This window comes from Micrasema longulum, unplaced genomic scaffold (assembly GCF_059751315.1).
Source record: "Micrasema longulum isolate JH-2025_06_02 unplaced genomic scaffold, ASM5975131v1 h1tg001538l, whole genome shotgun sequence".
Lineage (NCBI taxonomy): Eukaryota > Metazoa > Arthropoda > Insecta > Trichoptera > Brachycentridae > Micrasema > Micrasema longulum.
The window spans coordinates 197,700-215,830 of record NW_028278721.1 but is presented as its reverse complement, the minus strand read 5'-3'; the positions used below and the strand labels follow the sequence as shown (position 1 = coordinate 215,830).

Here is an 18,131-nt window from a genome sequence, read left to right as displayed (position 1 = left end):
TGTGAAACATTTATGTTAATTCTTTTAAGTCAAAATTTAAACTCAACGTTAAGGCACGTGTTAATCATAATTTATAAATGATTATTATTATAGCACACATAAAAATATGTATATCGACAGTAAAAAGGCTAAGTGACTGATGCGCCACTTTGGGCGATATTGAGTTATACAGGATGTTCTTTAAACCCCGTCACATCCGAAACCACAATGATCAGTATGGACAAGAAGACATATTATCATATTAAAAAATATATTTAAAATGAAGAAAATTTAAAAAATATATATTTAAAAAAACAAATGGTTGCGTACTTCTGCATGGGAGAAGCAAGGGGGGCGCGGCCATGCGGTTGACGGTGTACCAGACTTTCCCCTCCTCGTTTCACCCCTGCAGAAGTAAGAAACCATTTGTTTTTTTCTATATTTTCTTTTTTAAGATTTTAGTCGTTCTAAAAATTAATTTTAATGTGCCAATATGTCTCTTCTTGCTCATACTGATCATAGTGGTTTCGGATGTGACAGGGTTTAAAGAACACTCTGAATATACAATTTTACTTGTAATTTTCAGCTGCATCGTATGAGCCGACTCCCATGGAGATCGGACGTAAATTTTGGTTCTTACGTCAAAAACCCTCTTGGATGACATTCATAAAATATATCACACGAAACTTGATTTTTTTAAAGAATAGTCATTTAGGTTTACTTTAAAAAGTATTTTTGGAAAAAAAATCAAGGACAGCGCGTAGTAAATGATATGGTTAATTTGTATTACGGGTCAAACAAAGGAATTACCACTGATAATTTTTTCACATCAATACCTCTTGCCGAACAATTATTAGATAATGGTTTAACATTAACAGGGACGCTTCGCAGAAATAAAACCGAGATTCCGTCTAAATTTCAACCCAATAAAAATAGAGAAGTAGGCAGTAGTTTATTTGGATTTACAAATAAAATTACATTAGTTTCATATGTGCCTAAAAAAAAAATCAGTTCTTTTGTTGTCAACACAGTTCAACGACGCAAATATAAGTTTGACAGAATCCAGAAAACCCGAGATTATATTGCATTATAATAAAACAAAGGGGGCAATCGATACAGGAGACAAAATGACCAGAGATTATTCTTGCGTGCGAGCAACTCGACGCTGGCCGTTCCGTTTATTTATGGAAATTTTGGACATTGCAGCACTTAATTCATATTTTTTGTGGTTGACAAAATATCCAGAGTGGGAGCAAAATTATAGAGGTAAACGGAATTTTTTTACTAGACGGTAAAGTGCGGATTTAGCCAGACCCAACGTTCAAAAAAGAAAAAGCTTCGGACGATTTCATAGACAGCAACAAGAGGCCATTGACCTTTTTCTGGCATCAACAAATATTATTCCGATCCCTAGTACCTCAACATCTCAAGTGCAGGAGTTGTCAACAGAAGAACCATTGGCTGTTGCAGGCAGTAGTCGGCAGAAAACGGGATGTTGCAGATTTTTTTCGGCAAAAAGAAGGACAAAAACATTTTGCAAAACGTGCAAAAACCAGTTTCATTAATCATAGAACTGAAAAAAAAGTGTGCTATGTCCGACTTGAAAATAACATGTCTTTTGTGTGTTAAATTTATTTGACTCCTAGTGTAATGATTTTATGTGTAGGTATCTAAAAAAAATTGTTGTAATTTTTAAGTTAGTGTTACTAGACATTTGATATAAATATTCAACATTTAATATAGTGAATTCCGCCTGTCGTGTCTGCGTAGAAGGAAAAATGTAAGTGTTTTAAATTTATTTAATATATTTCGTACATTTGTTGTGTGCCGACCTCGTTTCAAACCCTTTTTGCCTTTTGTCATATTGAAAACTATCGCAATTCATGGTTATATTCCATATGAGTGCCATCTTTTGTATTTTGACCACACACATTTTTCCCAATTTGTATTGTTTCCTATTTTTTTCACACAAGAGTTATTTATTACACCTTTTCCGATGGTCATCTCTGGTGGTCATTTACTTGTACACGCCAATAATTTATTGTCTTAATGCGTTTGCGTAATATTGTTCAAATTTATCTTTGATGCCTAAAAGAGCAGATGTCTCTAGGTTAAAGGATCATATCTTTAAGCTCTAAGAAGTTTGCATTCAAATAATACAATAGCTTAAATTCCGATTGTTAGATATTGGTTATCTTGCGATTTCTCCAAATTCTTTCTTAACTAAAGCTATTATTATCCCCTCCATTTAATGTAAAGATTCACTTTATAACCCAATACATTGGTTCCAGGAGGACACATTGAAATTAGATTCCTAACTTAGTACGTCGTGACTACGACAATTTATTGTTGAATGTAAACTTGAATATTATTAAATTATAAGTACAGTAAACCCAACGAGTGTAGTTGGAGACATATTGTTATCTTCAAAAGTGAACCAAATAAAACATTACCATCTTCGAAGCTGCCTTTTATTGACGACTGGAGGGCGATTCAATTACTCATTACAAAGTGCCCCTCAACACCTAACGCGGCACATAACATTAAAATTGGTGGCAGCGTGTGCGATTTTTCTCGAATAACGTAATTGAAATTTCAATATTTTGCCTAATTTCTGGTGACCGTTGAATCATCTGCAAAATCATTGAGACTTTGAATTTCAAATACGGTCCATTACGGTTCGAAATGAGAAAAGGATCTTCTACTGAATCGAACCAGAAGTAATCAGTTGAAGAAGTTGTTTTATTATCACTTCACTGCGTCAAAGTGTCATCGAGCGTGTCACACCTTTAACAGCGAAGTTATACTAAAGAAGACGACGAAGACCATCTTCGGATTTCTGGTGCAGCCAGGAGTCCCTGAGTTTTGGTGCAGTCGGCAGTCGAAGAGGTGCAGCTTTCCAGATTCCTGTATTCATCCATGGCCAGGACGAACAACAAGAAGAAGGATATGAAGCTTATGTCGAATGTCTACTTGTAAGTTCTATCTGTATTTATGTTTAGATATTTTAAATTTATATTTTTATAGTTTCAATGTCACTCAATTCCGTAAATCCAAACACTTTTTCAGTGGATTGATAAATACGATGGTTCATTAAATACCGTTAATGAATTTATCTCAAACACGGATGCAGGGTTTAATCTTGCTCATCCGGAACAATATCCTATTTTATTAGCTTATTTTAAAAGACAATTAACCGGCAGAGCTAAGACTTTACTATCGCAAACGTTAAAAGATAATCTCAAAAAATATTTTTCTCCTACTAAATCTATTGATGAACTAATTTTAGATTCTAATGCCCGTATGCTGAGTTGATTTTTAAGGTTCCCTTAAGGTGAGGTCCTCAAATTTTATTTGCAGAGTCGAGTATGACGTCGTTGAGGCATAAGGTAGCCCCAATGAGGTCCTCAATGAGTAATTCATAGAAATTTCATATGCAGAGTCATGCTCTACGATACCGCGCATGCGCAGTTGCAAAAACATTGCTCGCGATCTGTCAAAATTTGAGGCGGCTCGCCTGACTGCCTTATACTTTACTCACGCAACTGTCATCGGTGATATCGTTCTTTGTGCATCGTAATAAACAAATCATATGGATTCTAGTTGATTTTATTGAATATACTCAACTCCCAGCCCACGCTGCACAACGTAGGATGCAGCCAACAATAAAGCGCTACATCAGAGACGGCCAGAATCCAATAGAATTTTATAATGAGGATTCTTTCAAAAAAAGATTTCGATTAGGCAAAATTACATTTATGCATATTCTATTGCCAATCGTTTTCCCACAAAATAATAATGACTATTAAACAATTACATAACGAAAATATTAGCGATTTTACATTACGTATAGATTTATTAAATTGTTACTTTATTGAAGCAATTAAAAACGAATTTGATGTTTCTCAACATCAAGGAATTTTTAAATTTAAAGATAAAATATTACTCAGATCATTCAATTCTGGAGTTTTAAATAAATATAACTCCCTTTTACCTATTAAAACTTCAAATTCGTATATTCAGTCTTCTGTCAAAGGCTAGAAAACGAAAGTGTCGTAAATTATAGGAGACAATTGCTAACTCAAGATTATTGTTCGCATTTTAACAAAAAAGAACAGACCCTTACAGAATGCGGCGACCAACATAAAAAATCAACAAAACCAGATGTTGAAAACCAGAGTATTTCTGACCTCGAAATTTAATAATCATCAGAATCCCTTAAAAATTAACAAACATTGTGATAAGGTTTGTAAATATTGCAAACGCAAGGGACATATCATTAATAATTGTAAAAAATTAATGTTCAAGAAGAAACTAAAAAAATGTTTTAGTCACATTTCTCAAGATTCTAATGTAATTAAAGAATCTCAATTAAATATTGATGATAATATATCTAACGAGTCTCAAAATTCCAATGAACATGATTCGTTTAAAAATATAAATGCTATTGCAAGCACTACAACTCCCAAAATGGACATTGTCAATAAAAAACACTCTAGCAGTGTATATTTGACAATTGTACCTTACAATCCATGAATAAAAATTATTCTACTTCGTACATTATGGTTCATAGCAAAATATCCGCTAAGCAAAATAAGAATTTAAATTTCTTATTGAATACCGGATCTCAATTTTCTCCGATTAAATCAGAATCTTTAAAAAATTGTATTACTAATATAATTTACATTTAAATGCTTTATTTGAGGTATTTTTCAATTCAAAATGAATAATTATCATCAATAAAATTATCATCTGAGAGTATGTGAAGGTTATTTCACAATTATTATATTTTAACAGCTAGGAAATACGAATTTGGTATGGGTAACCTCAGGTTACCACACAGGGACTTTGGGAAGTTTTTTCACATGGTATGTTAAAGGTAAAGAAGGCTGGCGCTTCAGTCACACTCAGATTAGTTCAAAATGGCGGACTTTAAATGCCGACTGGCATTTAAATCCTAGATTTCAACGCATGTGAGTGGTTATTGTGATTCATGTCCTGGTCAAAATAAAAATCGGATAGTATTTGCCACCATACATTATATTTTAATATATAATAAACGTCAAACTATTACCACTATTCAACTAAATTATCTTTTACCGAGGCATACGAATATGCCCATGGATTGTATACATTCAGTTATAGAAGACAGTCCATCAAAAAACATAATCTGGGCTCCATCACAGTGGTCTACAGTTTTCGAACTTGCCAGAAAGTCTCCTAAGCCTTATTAGGTAGAAGTCCTTTCTCACAAAGATTTTGGTCGATGGAGGGCTATATCTGAGAAATACTTCAATGAAAATCTGACTGGAAAAATTAGTCGTATCCGGATTGCTACGTTAAAAATCTGCAGCAAATAAAATAAATGTTAAGTATTCAATGTATCCATGACCACACGGCAAATATGTTTTGGTACAAGGCACGAAAATAAAAGCACACAAATAATTATGAAAATCCCGCGTGCCTATACCGAAGGCAAAGTATCATGATTTGATGAAATTATGTTCTAATTATATTATACCTCAAAGATATAGGGCTGAATTTAAAGATCTTAATGAAATGAAAAAGAACATTAAAAAGAACACCTAGGCACGGCTGTGGCAGCCAATAATACATATGACAGCTTATTGGATACCGCACACTAGGCAGCCGAGAATTCCTGGCTGCGGTAGCCATTAGAACGCGCTCGATTGCACGGCAGCCAACTGGCTGCCCGCAGCCAGAACGAGACAAAGCAAATGTATGTGGCTGCCTCAGTCTCTCTTTGTGGGTTCAAAGGTGGGACCTGTTGGGGGCCCCTCGATCTCGACTGAGATAACCCTCAGGCCTACTGCACCTGTAGATAACACATATACGGGAGGAATGTATCCATGCTGGTCGAGGTGCGGAACTCATATCTGTGCCATCTTCGTACCGATCTAAGGGAAGGTGGGGGTAATTAATCCTTTACTAAACAAGAGTCACCGGACGTGTCTGGGGCCTGAGGTTTTTGATTGCGGGTCCCCCTGTCAGTGGATATCTTTTGCTAAGGGCTTCCCTGAGTACGGAATATACGTCTCATTTATTGCTTTCGCTTGATGAGGTAATATTCTTCAATATTACAGTTTGAGTAGGTATGAGCGGTGGCAAAAGTTGGTTTGCAACCAGTAGTCTTTGGGTAAGTCTGCTGCTTTTGGGTGCGCTGCCGGTGACTGGTCTTGAGTGTCACCTGGGGGCGTTCTGGTGCTCCAGAGAGTAGTAACTAACGCTTCCAATCACTGTCGACATAAAGGGGTTTGAACTGGGTGAAGGATATATTTCTTTATTTTATTTTTACTTCCCCTTGTCCCTACCTTGTAGACGATAAGGGGGGGTTTTAGAACGACAGTGAAGGGGATATTAAAAGTTTTAAATGTAAATATTTGTTCGCGCTTTTCCTTACTGAATTTGGTTAGTAGAGGAAGAAATATAATCAATTCGTAATGAAAAAAAATCGATTACTTGCTTGTATGATTGAATCTGAAGAAAGACATTTTAAAACGGATTCGGGTATGTGGTGGATGCTTTTAATGCCTCAGTCTCTGCGCACTTGTCGTAGCAGCCAGACGTATTTTGTGAAACGAATTCGCAATGACTTTCGATACAGAGAAGTTCATATGGGAAATCGAAAGCCGAAAGGCAATCTGGGATATATCCTATGAAGAATACAGTAATCGTGATGTAAGGAAAAGGAAATGGGAGTATATCACACATATAATGTGTGAGGAGAATTAAACAGAAAAGAAAAAAAAATAGAATTCGGTAAGTATTTTTAAAAATTAAATTATAATCACATAGATGCAACCGTTTTTACTATCCTGACGCAACTCTGTTTTGCCATTCTAGTGGATTTTCATTCATAAAATAATCCGCAAATGAATCTCTATAGGACGCTGATGATGGACTTCCTCTACTGGGAAGACCTGGTAGAATTTCTACTTCTGGAGGGACAAACAATGTGTCTTTGAATATATAGCCATCCCTGTCTCCTACGCAGTTGTGTAAAACACAGTGTGCTTTTATTATGGCAACAGCTAATTCTTTTCGGACATCAATTGGCCGGTAAAAAATTCTTAGCTTATTTGCTAGAATGCCAAACGTACATTATACAAACCGCCTAGCTCGAGACAGTCGGTAGTTAAAGATTCTTTTCTTGTTGGTTAAACTCCTTCCTCCATAAGGACGCATTAAATTTTCAGATGAACCCAAAGCCTCCTCTCCCACAACGACGTATGGCTTTGGTACTCCATTATTTGATATGGGGCTTTATTCCGGTACCCGTAATTGCTTATTGACGAGTTTTTTATGCAAAATTGATTGCTAATAAATAGATGAGTTACTACATTTTCCATATGTTCCAACATCAATATAAATAAACTTGTAATTCGCATCGCATATAGCAAGTAAAACGATAGAAAAATAATTTTTATAATTGTAGTAAAGTGAGCCTGAATTACTAGGTTTTATTATTCTTATGTGCTTCCCATCTATAGCACCGATACAATGAGGAATTCCACTGTTTTCTAATTTATTTTTGTTTTATTAGCGTACTATTTAACTAAGCAAAAATATATATATTTTTTTTGTGCGTTATTTACAAAGATATGTTTTTTAAAGTTACATTTATCAAATACCGCGCCAAATGACTGTAATCAGTGACGCCATAAAACGGTTGGCGTTCTTACTTTAACTGACCGCGGTAAGTTGTATTTCTCCAGCCAATAACAAAACTGACAAAAATCTGTGGAATATTGCTTCGATTACTTCATTTCGTTGATTGTAATTTGCTCATTTCTATGTTATGGTCATTTTTACGAACGTTTCGATTTAGAAAAACCTAGTAAGTCGACATAATCTCTGGTTGAAATGCTAACAAAGTATTATTTGCCGGATTTCAGGTCGTAGATCTCAATCGAATTATTCGCCGCCAAAAAGTTTGAGTTTCCAGTTTTGTGAGTTACTTGTGTTTACAGCACGTCACGAATATACATTATCCTATAATAATTGCGTATCACAATGGTCCGAATAAAACATTGTGCCATTCCTGATTGCAAAAACAGCTGGACAAATGCAGCCAACAAAATGCTTAGTATGTGCCCGGAAGTAGGCGATCGAAGGGATAAATGGATCGGAGTTATAAAGCCCAAAATGAAAACAAATGCCAAGAGTGCAATATACGTATGTGAAGACCATTTTAATGTAAGTTGACGAGTTTTTATTATGCTTTTATGTATTTTATAACCTATTAATGAGCAACAGCCCGGTAAAGTTGACAGCAACTTTGTTATGTTATTTTCCACTCATTCTATTATCTTAGTTACTGTGTATTCTTCTTTATTTATTCTATTCTGTGATTCATGTAGCGGTCACTGTTTACACCATAATCTTGTATAACTTCCCTATTATCAACACCCCTGTATCACGTCAGTACATGTACACCATACAATCTTGTATACACTTTCTTTATTAACACTATTACGTATCATGTCGATACATGTACACGGAGTAAGTGAACTGACCAACATAATACTTCTTGTATATTAAATGAAAAGGAATATGTTTACTATGTTACGACCCATGACGCCAAAATTTCCAATTTGGCGCCGGTGGTCTAAGCTTACATAATCGACCACTAGATGTCAGGTGTTACTAAGGGTTGGGATGACGCCAGCTTGGTGACGCCACTACGAATTGCTAGGGGAGGTGATAGAAAGCTTTGAATCGAGGGAGAATTGTGCAAAGTCTGATAATTGTGAATTGCGCGATAAATGATAAATAAACTATTTAATTACCGAAAAACCCGTGTTATTACTTGAGAGCCGTAATAAATTCAGAAGTGGGATTCATCCAAATTTCGAAAATCGAAAGTTAAATTGTGTGTGCCTTTGTTTTCTTTGTTAACTGACGCTACGCCACAACCGGTTGATTGTTTTTGTTTATGCCACTGAGTGTTTGGACATTTTCGCCACATTGTGTAGGACATTATTTAGTTTTCTTTCTTTTTTCTTTTATTTCTTGTGCCTTATTCGAGATTTTCGGACAATTTAATTGCCAAAGTTTCGGATAAGAACACTTGTACGGAAATGGATTGTTACCACCAGAAGGAGGATCAGCGTCAGCAGCTCGAGACAGATAGAGATTCTCGGAGGGGGAGTCAGCGAAGACCATCCTAAGGCAGCTGATGGAGGAGAAGCTCTAAGGGATGGTGCAGAGCTATTTCTCTCAAATCCATTTCGCACCGCCGAGACACGCGTCGTCTTCTTTGGGGCAGGTGCGAGGGGAAAATATTATTTCTCCTTTCAGTCCTGAGGACAAGAGCACCAATGTCGTCTTATGGCTTCGCAGGATGGACCAACTAGGCGCCATTCACGAATGGGACGACTACACCAAGTCGTTCTTCATGCAGTCCAAGTTGTCGGGCCAAGCCAGAGACTGGTTCAACCGGCACGAAACCTACGATCTTTTGTGGGGCGCCAGGAAGGCTAAGCTTGCGAGGGCTTTTCCGAGACGGCACGAATTTGCGGAAGCCTTGGAAGAGCTAGTGGCGAGGAAGAAGACCTGTCGGGAGTCCATGACTCACTACTTCCACGCCAGGCTCGCATTGGTCTACCGATGTAAGATAGACGATGAGGATGCGATATCCAGCATCATTCGGGGGCTACCAATCTAGCTGCAGGCGAACACCAAGGCTTTCTCGAGGCTTGCTCGACTCCACAGGAATTATACGCGGGATTCCTGTCTTTCTTGGATGGGTACCAGACGGGTGCAGGTACCAGAGGTGCTATCCGATCTGCTCCACAAAGGGCGTTTGGAGACAGCCGTAACTGGTCTTCTCACGTGCTGCCTGCCCCACCAGTGACCTGATACAACTAAGGGAAGAGGGGGCATATATCGAAGGAGTGCCGCCTGCGGGACCAGAGGGCTTGCACTAAATGCTCGAAACGGGGACATTTGGCCCCAAGATTTTCGTAAGTCAGTCTTGGAGAAGTCAAAGGTAATGTTGATCGGAAAGCCAGATAATATATTTTATAAAGTGGGTAAAATTAACAACCACACTGTGAGGGTGTACTTGGAGAGTGGCAGCCAGGTAAATATATTATCAGCAAAATAGCAGAGGCCTTGAAGCTAAGGAGATCAAAAAAACTGAGCCTCTTATTGGGTTTGCTGGAGGTATCACTTTCTCCTTAGGTGAAGTAATATTCCGTCTTTAGATAGATGGGATCGAGATGGATACAAGGGCACTTGCATCTGATGCAGATCTGATTGTTGGGCAGCCAGTCATCAATAACAGTGAGGTAATATTTACAGTTAGTCAAGGCATGGCTCAGTTGGAAATGGATCAAACACACCACATTATATATTACTTTCTGGATTTTTTTTTGTTGCTGACTTGACCGAGGTTCAATTAAATTATTTTTTCCTTTTAGACAAGGAGAGATTAAAAAGGCAGGGCGAGAAAAAATAATGCAGCCTCCTGTCATTAAATGACGGCGACTGGTAATAGCGGAGAAGGAATTCCCGAGATTGATGAAATAACTAAGAAAATTATTTCAATTATTGGAACTGCAACTGATCAGTGTTGAGGAAAGTGGTGTTGGGCCAACTAAACGAACAGTTGAAGAGCTGAGGCTTTCATTTACAAACCCCATTCTACCGCAAGCAAATATTTTATAAGATTATATACTTATACAAAAATAAATTATTGTACATGTACATACAAGTCAATTCTCTCAAATGTTTTTGACTCAATTGCCACTTTTTGGTAAAAATCCTAAGAACGAAATCGGGTTGGCTCTTTGGATTTTGAATGTTTAAATGTTTCCGCAGCCAATCCTGCAGCTTACTCCGCAGTCAGCCTCTCAGCTGACTTCGCCGCCAGTCTTTCAGCTGATACCGCAGCGAACCTCACAACCAGCCAGCTTTTCTATAGATATATCTGTCGGGATACTAAATGCTCAGAATGAGACAAATGCGCTCCTTAAAATACTAACTGGGCACCTAGAGGTGATAATTTTAGTAAGTTTTATGTGTTTTTATTATGTTAATAAGGCATGTTTCAAAACGGCTGCGAGGCCGTCTCCCGCGCCAGTAGACGAACATGATTATGCTGGCGTGAGAAAGAGGCACGATGTGGATAAAAATGTTCCACTCAAAAAACCTAAAATTGTAGTCCCAGAGGCTGGCTACAAATCATCTGACTGTGGTCCATTTATTGTGCATGTACAAAAAGCTTTTACCGGTGAAAAATCTTCACCGATGCATCCCATCTCTTTTGGTAACTTTCTGTCCCTTCACAACTTCAAAAACATTTTACCCGGAGGGGTAAAATCTCTTGGAAATTTCGTATTTCCGTTAAATTTAAATATTTTAAATCTGCCAACGATTTTTCAAATTCAGTGACAATTACAAATAATAATTTTAAGGCATTTATTCCCTTCTACCAAATCACTCGTTTGGGTTTGATTAAAGGAGTTCCGACTGAAATGTCGAGTGATAATATTATCTCTGAATGTCGGGTTCCGGAAATATACGGAAAACTTTTTAAAGTCCGGCGACTAAATTATAAAGATACAAAATCTGGATCTGTAATTTGGAAACCGTCTCAGTCTGTATATTTTGAAGGTCAGTCGTTACCCCCTCATGTTTATATCCACTACAACTCCATTCCTGTAGAAAAATACATCTTCCCCACCATTCTATGTTTCCAGTGCTGTCACAGCAAAATGGTATGCAGATCACTTCCCCGTTGTTTCTAATGTTCCGAGAATCATTTGGGTGAATCCTGTCTATCTCACACTGCTATTAGTACTCAATGTTCAGAATATTCTCGACAGAAGAGTATCAAACACCATATGGCTGTGGATAATATTTTGTATTTTGAAGCAGCTAAACTTGTTCCTCCTGCCAAACCTTCTTTTGGCGAAAAGGCTTCCTCCCTTCCTTCCCCTTCTTTCTCTCGCCCGGCTAATGTAATTTTCGGTACTAATACTTCGCCTTCCACTTCTTGTAAAAAAAAACATTTTCACCTACCGTACTCCCAAAAGTCCAGTAAATCTCCATTTCAGTAAAGATAAAGATTTACTTAAATCTATATTCATTTCCCCTGACGGTAATAACTCCGATTCTGACCATTCTAATGGTGTTGCATTCTCCTCTAATAAAAGCTTTGATAATCCCCAAGAACTTATCAAAACTTTAGTTGACCTCTTAATTAACATTATTACGTCTGATAAAATACCGTCCAACGCTGCCGATATAATAAATATTTTACTTCAAGCTGTTAACAACGGCTCGAATTCTTCAATGGAACTGCAGAAGTGCTGTATCCAATAATATATATTTTTTTCATTTATTGACTTCATTTTCAATTTCAGTTGCTGCCATTTATGATACATGGTTCAAATCCGATCTGGTTTTCAGATTGGGTGGGTACTCGTGTGTTAGATGTGACCGCTCTGGTGGCTGTGCTATCTTTGTGAAAAATTCCATCTTTTTCCAGCGCATACCGGTCACCCCTCCTGATAATCTCACTCAAGTATGCGCAGTTAGGATTAACAATATTACATTTGTTTTATTCTATACCTCCCCAAATTCTCTATTTAATATTCAATAGTGGTCAAACTTTTATTCTTCCCTTCCTAAACCTATTTTATTCATGGGTGATTTCAACGCCCACTCCACTCTGTGGGGCTGCATTAAAGACGATAAATCCGGTAGATTGATTAACGAATTTTTAGATGAATTTGATGTTATTCTTGTACTTATATTTTTGTTGTCTATTGTTTGTATCTATATTGTTATTCTTTTCTGTTTATGTTGTTCTTATGTTTGTTATAAATTAATGTAACTTGTTTTTGGCCGATGTTATTAAGTTTTGGTAGAGGGCCCTAATAAAGAAAAAAAAAAATAATTAAGTAGTTACTTAAGTACTTGTTTATGTTTGAATTCCAAAACATAAAATAATCTATTATTTTCAAATAAATAATTCTTTAAGCAAATGCCAAACTCTGCTCAGGGATGCACTTTAGTATAGTTCTACATTATCTTTGACTTTAGTCAGGAATGCGATTTTCAAAAATGTAGAATGTCAGTTGATATTATTTTAGTATAACCAAAAATCCAGTAAAAAAAAATAAATGGGTAGAAATTATAAGGGACTTAATGAAATAATCTGATTGGGATCCATAAAAAAACGAATGTGGTTTGTAAACATTCAAAAACAAACTTTTTTTTCACAAAAAATAACCTTCATCCATTTTTTTTGTATCAGCATTCTCGGCGAATGCAACCCTGGTGATGGATAACAAAAACATTAACGCTCGTAACTTTTTTGTACTTAATAAATTGAAGATTTTATGAGCTATAAACTTTCTCGTGGCAAAGATGTACATTTATCTGAAAACCGCAGGTAAATCGGTCCGGTAGTTATCGAGTCCATCGGGGACAACCATTCGAACATTGCCTTTTATATATATATATAGAAGAAGAAGATAGAAGATAGACCTCAAACATCTTAGTTTCGGTCGTTTGCGGTAGATCCAAAAAATAGAATAATACAAAACATATCCAATGTATTTTGTCAAAATTTCTACTATCTAGTATCACGTTTTCTAATTGCAGAAAATTGCCAATGACATTCACCAATTTTTCAGTTTTTCAAATCAATAGTATAAGCGGTTAGTGTTAAGTACCATATATAAAACATTTAAGTTTGTGAGTGAAAATTCTTGATGAAAGTTCATTGTAATTTATTATATAAATAAAAGATGAGTGATACTTTAATCCACAAATTAAATTTGTGGATTTCCAAAATTCCCAAAAATTCCCATTTAAATACTGGGATTGTATCATATTTTTTACGTATTACTATAGTATTACTTTCTATATTTATGGAACTAACACTTTTCTTTGGGTAAAGCCATTATGTTTTCAATATTATTTATAACCCATTATTTATTCATTTACTGATTTATATGCCATTGAAGCATACAAAATCGTTCCAAGCTCAACTTTAGTATGTGAACCAAATGTCACACGTTATTATGACAAGATTGAGCGCGTTTATTGAAAAACTAGTCGGTAAAACAGACGCCACTTAGGTGATAAATATTATAAACGTCATTTCTTATTACTATGAGGAACGCACATCTAAATTATTCTGTATTATTTCAAAAACAAGTAATTTGTTAAAAACTTTATTTGTAAATTTATTTTTATGTTTTTTATTTTAAAGATTTTATGGAAACAGTTTATTTTCTACGTATGTATACCCAAACACATTATGTAGAATTACTGTTATTATTAAAATACTAGTCGGTAAAACAGACGCCATCAATATGATCAAAATTATAAACGTCATTTTTACATATACTATTATTATGTGTTATGAATGATGTCTGGAGTCCATATTGAGAGAAACGATAACTTTTTTCGATGTTTTGTGGTTTTATTGTCTATTCCTGGTTATGTGGTTAACTCTATGGTCGCTTTTTCCGTTTCCGTCGAGTTGTTTATCTTCCTGGTCGCCATAGAAAGGTTTTTGTCTCATAAATACAGATTAATAGTACATAAAGCGTCCATAAGTACATCCAAAACTACGTCGCACAGCATTGATAACAGAAGGAATCATAAGACCGCGTGAAAAAAGTTAAATGAAAAGATGTCATTGAACTTTTAACAGTTTATAAACGGCTGTATAGTCGTATATTCTAGATCCAGCGTAAGAACGACCTGCTACAGTACGAAATTAGGTTCGTTCTGCGCATACCTCTTCCCCCCTACGTTTTCTTCACCTACAATGCCCGTGGCTACGACGTCTATACTTGTACAAGTACATCAGTAACTCGTCAACTGTCTAGCGAAGCGCTCGCTTTACAAAATCTTAACCCTGAGATAAAATGGATGTTCAACCGATATGTTCGAATTCTCTATCACCAATTGTGAAGAACAAAAGAGGACAGGTAAGCATTCGAATCGTAACAATAAAATGCATTTTTATAAATTAATGATGTAGCTACTGTAGGTGCTGTATAAATTAACAGAATGTTGGTGTTGATTAATTTGATTATTTTTTATAGGTGGTACACAAGCCTCAACGCACTATGATTATTAATACATAAACAAACAAACAAACCATCACGCCGTTTCCCCGTAAGGGTAGGCAGAGAGGATAGAACGCCACAACACTCTATCTTTGCATACAGATCTCGCTTCCTCTACATTCATACATCTTCTCATGCACGCGCGCCGATTATTCCGACTTTTGACATGTCCATCTTTAAGTATTTGTTGGATTTGGTCATGCCATGTCTTTCTCGGTCTTCCTCTATTTCTGCATCCATCAACATTTGCATTGTAAATATTCTTAGCCGTTCTCTCGCTGTCCATTCGTTCTACATGTCCAAACCAGTGCAGGGCTCCTTTCTTGATTTTGTTGATAATGCTTGTCTCAGCCTTACATAATGTACGGACCTCAACATTTGTGCTGAGAGATCGCATTTCGACAGCATTCAGCCTACTTTCATCCCTGTTTTTCCAAGTCCATACTTCGCTCCCATACATCAGGGATGGGACCAGGACTCCGTTGTGAACTGCCAATTTTGCCTCTTGTGACAAGCATTTATTTGCCAAGATCGATATAAGTGCACCGTTCACTCTGTTCCCGGCACTCACCCTCCTTTCAATATCTTTCTCAGTCATTCCATCCCTAGTGAACATATTTCCCAGATACACAAATTCCTCTACTTGTTTTAGTATAACTCCATTCACAGTGATTTCACATTTAGTCATACTTTCATTTCTTTCAAAAACCATCACATTCGATTTATCGACATTCATCAGCAAATCGCTTCTCTTGCATACATCGTAGACCTTTGTTACCAAGAATTGCAGTTCCTCTTTGTTATTAGCAAGGAGTACAGCATCGTCAGCATACAAAAGACAATTGACTTTTAAATCACCCATTAATAGTGAGTGAACCAAAATAATTAAACTATAAGGTGTGGAAAATACAAAAAAATATATCGCAAAGTGTTTTGTATGAAATAAATATTGTCTAAGTGTGAATATGTGACTAAATAAAGAAAAGATTGACTAGACTCGATATTTTGTGGGACACGAAGCGCGTTCCAGGAAGGGCCTTTGTGTGTGTTAACTAGCAGTGTAAGAAAAATTAACAATTAATCATTAATTTAATAAAACTAATTACCTAGTGTTAGCATGTAATCCTCCAGCAAAGTGCGTGCATTTATTAAATAGTTTTTTTCCAACGAGAAACGAGAAAAAACAGTGTGTAAAGTCTAATGACTTAAAATCAGTGCCCCTAGCGAACATAATTCTCGGAAGATTCGAGATGTCGCAACATGTGAAAAAGTACGAAGCCTAAACCGGGAACCGAGGCGAGGTGAGGGGCGGGAAGTTTGCACAATATCAGGGTGCAGGCGCGGGGTGCAAATGCACCCACAGCACAGGTGGCAACCCTTGGAAGCCGGACACGCCGCACCGAGCGAAGAACATCTGGGAATACACATGGCGAATGGCAACCACGTCTCGGCCTTCCAGCAGAAAAGAGACACCATTAATGTTTAAGTTTATGACTTCTATAGTGATAAGTGACAGTAGTGAATTTTAGTGTTAAGGTACTTTGAGAATGTTTATACTGTAAGTCTTAGGAATAATCTACTTAAGTCATTTATATCAATTCATTATAGGTCTTGTGTAAAATTAAGTATTTAAGTAGTAGTAGAGATGAGGGGTAGCGTAATTAATATTAAGTAGGCAGGTAGAACGGGAGGATGCCTTTGACAAACTTCGATGAGGCTCGCAACCTGTCAGGTCGCTCCTTCCGTGGGGGCGCACAGAGGAGGAAAACGCAAGAATTAATATATATATATATATATATAAATAATGTCTGACAACCCTGATATCTCGCAAACTTGTGCCATTCACACAATGTCTGAGCAGACTGGTATTGGGGTGCATTCCATAAAATTTACTTTGTTTCGATATTCGAGAACTGCCAATGTTAAATTGCCAAATAAAAAGAGACGGCGATTGAGCATATTTTCGACAATCAACGATTTCGATAAAAATGCAATTAGATAGAAGGTTCACTCTTTTTAATTTGAAAAAAAATATCCTACAATAAACAAAGTTTTGCAAGCTGTCAATAGCGATGATTCACTTTCCATAAGGTAATCAAAGAATTGAGTTTCCAATATTGTAATCGAAAACGCAACAGTTTATTGACTGAGCGGGAAGACCTAATTCTTTTGCGTAGAGATTATTTAAGGGCTATCGAGAGATACCGTAGGGAAGGTCGTACGATATACTACCTCGATGAGACTTGGATAAATGCAGGAGATGTATATTATGTTAGACATATTATCGGTATCGCCTTCTTTCTATCATTATAGGGGGTTATTTTGGACGGCTACAATTAAGTAGCTCCATATCACGCTGTCGAGGTTTAGCATGGGCCGCCTTTGGTAAGCTCTCATATATCCTAAAATCTCCGAAGTATTTACATTATTTAAAGAAGAAACTTTTTGATGCTTGTGTTCTCCATGTACTGACATATGGCTGTGAAACTTTTGTGTTCACGAAAAAAAATTTACACAAATTATCAGTGACACAGAGAGCCATGGAAAGGAGAATGCTGGGTATTTCATTGAGAGACAGAAATACCAATACATGAATTAGAGCGAGAACAAAGATTACCGATGTGGTCCATAGGGCTGCCAACCAGAAATGGAGCTGGGCTGGTCATATAGCCAGAATCATAGACTCTAGATGGACCAAAAAAGTCCTGGAATGGCGACCCAGAACGGGTAGAAGTGTCGGCAGGCACCAGACAAGGTGGTCTGATGACATAAGACGAGTAGCAGGAAGTGATTGGATGCGGTTGGCTCAGGATAGGGAAATATGGAGACTAAAGGGGGAGGCCTATGTTCAACATTGGACAAGAGACGGCTGATGATGATGATGATTATCGGTATTGAGCAAAAATTTTGGAATTTCGATCATATTGTTGATGAGGACAATAACTCGAGGACAATAATAATGATTCATTGGCTTTTGATGTTTCAAGTGGGTCATTTGAGGAAGATTAGTTTTTTTTTTTTAATGGCAATGAT

The 18,131-nt window shown here is 36.7% G+C and overlaps 1 protein-coding gene across 1 annotated transcript in view; it reads right to left on the bottom strand.

Moving 5' to 3' along the window:
* Positions 1–18,131, bottom strand: part of LOC148274974 (protein-lysine N-methyltransferase EEF2KMT) — a 42,680-nt gene that overhangs the window by 13,155 nt on the left and 11,394 nt on the right. The gene's annotated exons all lie outside the window — the stretch shown is intronic.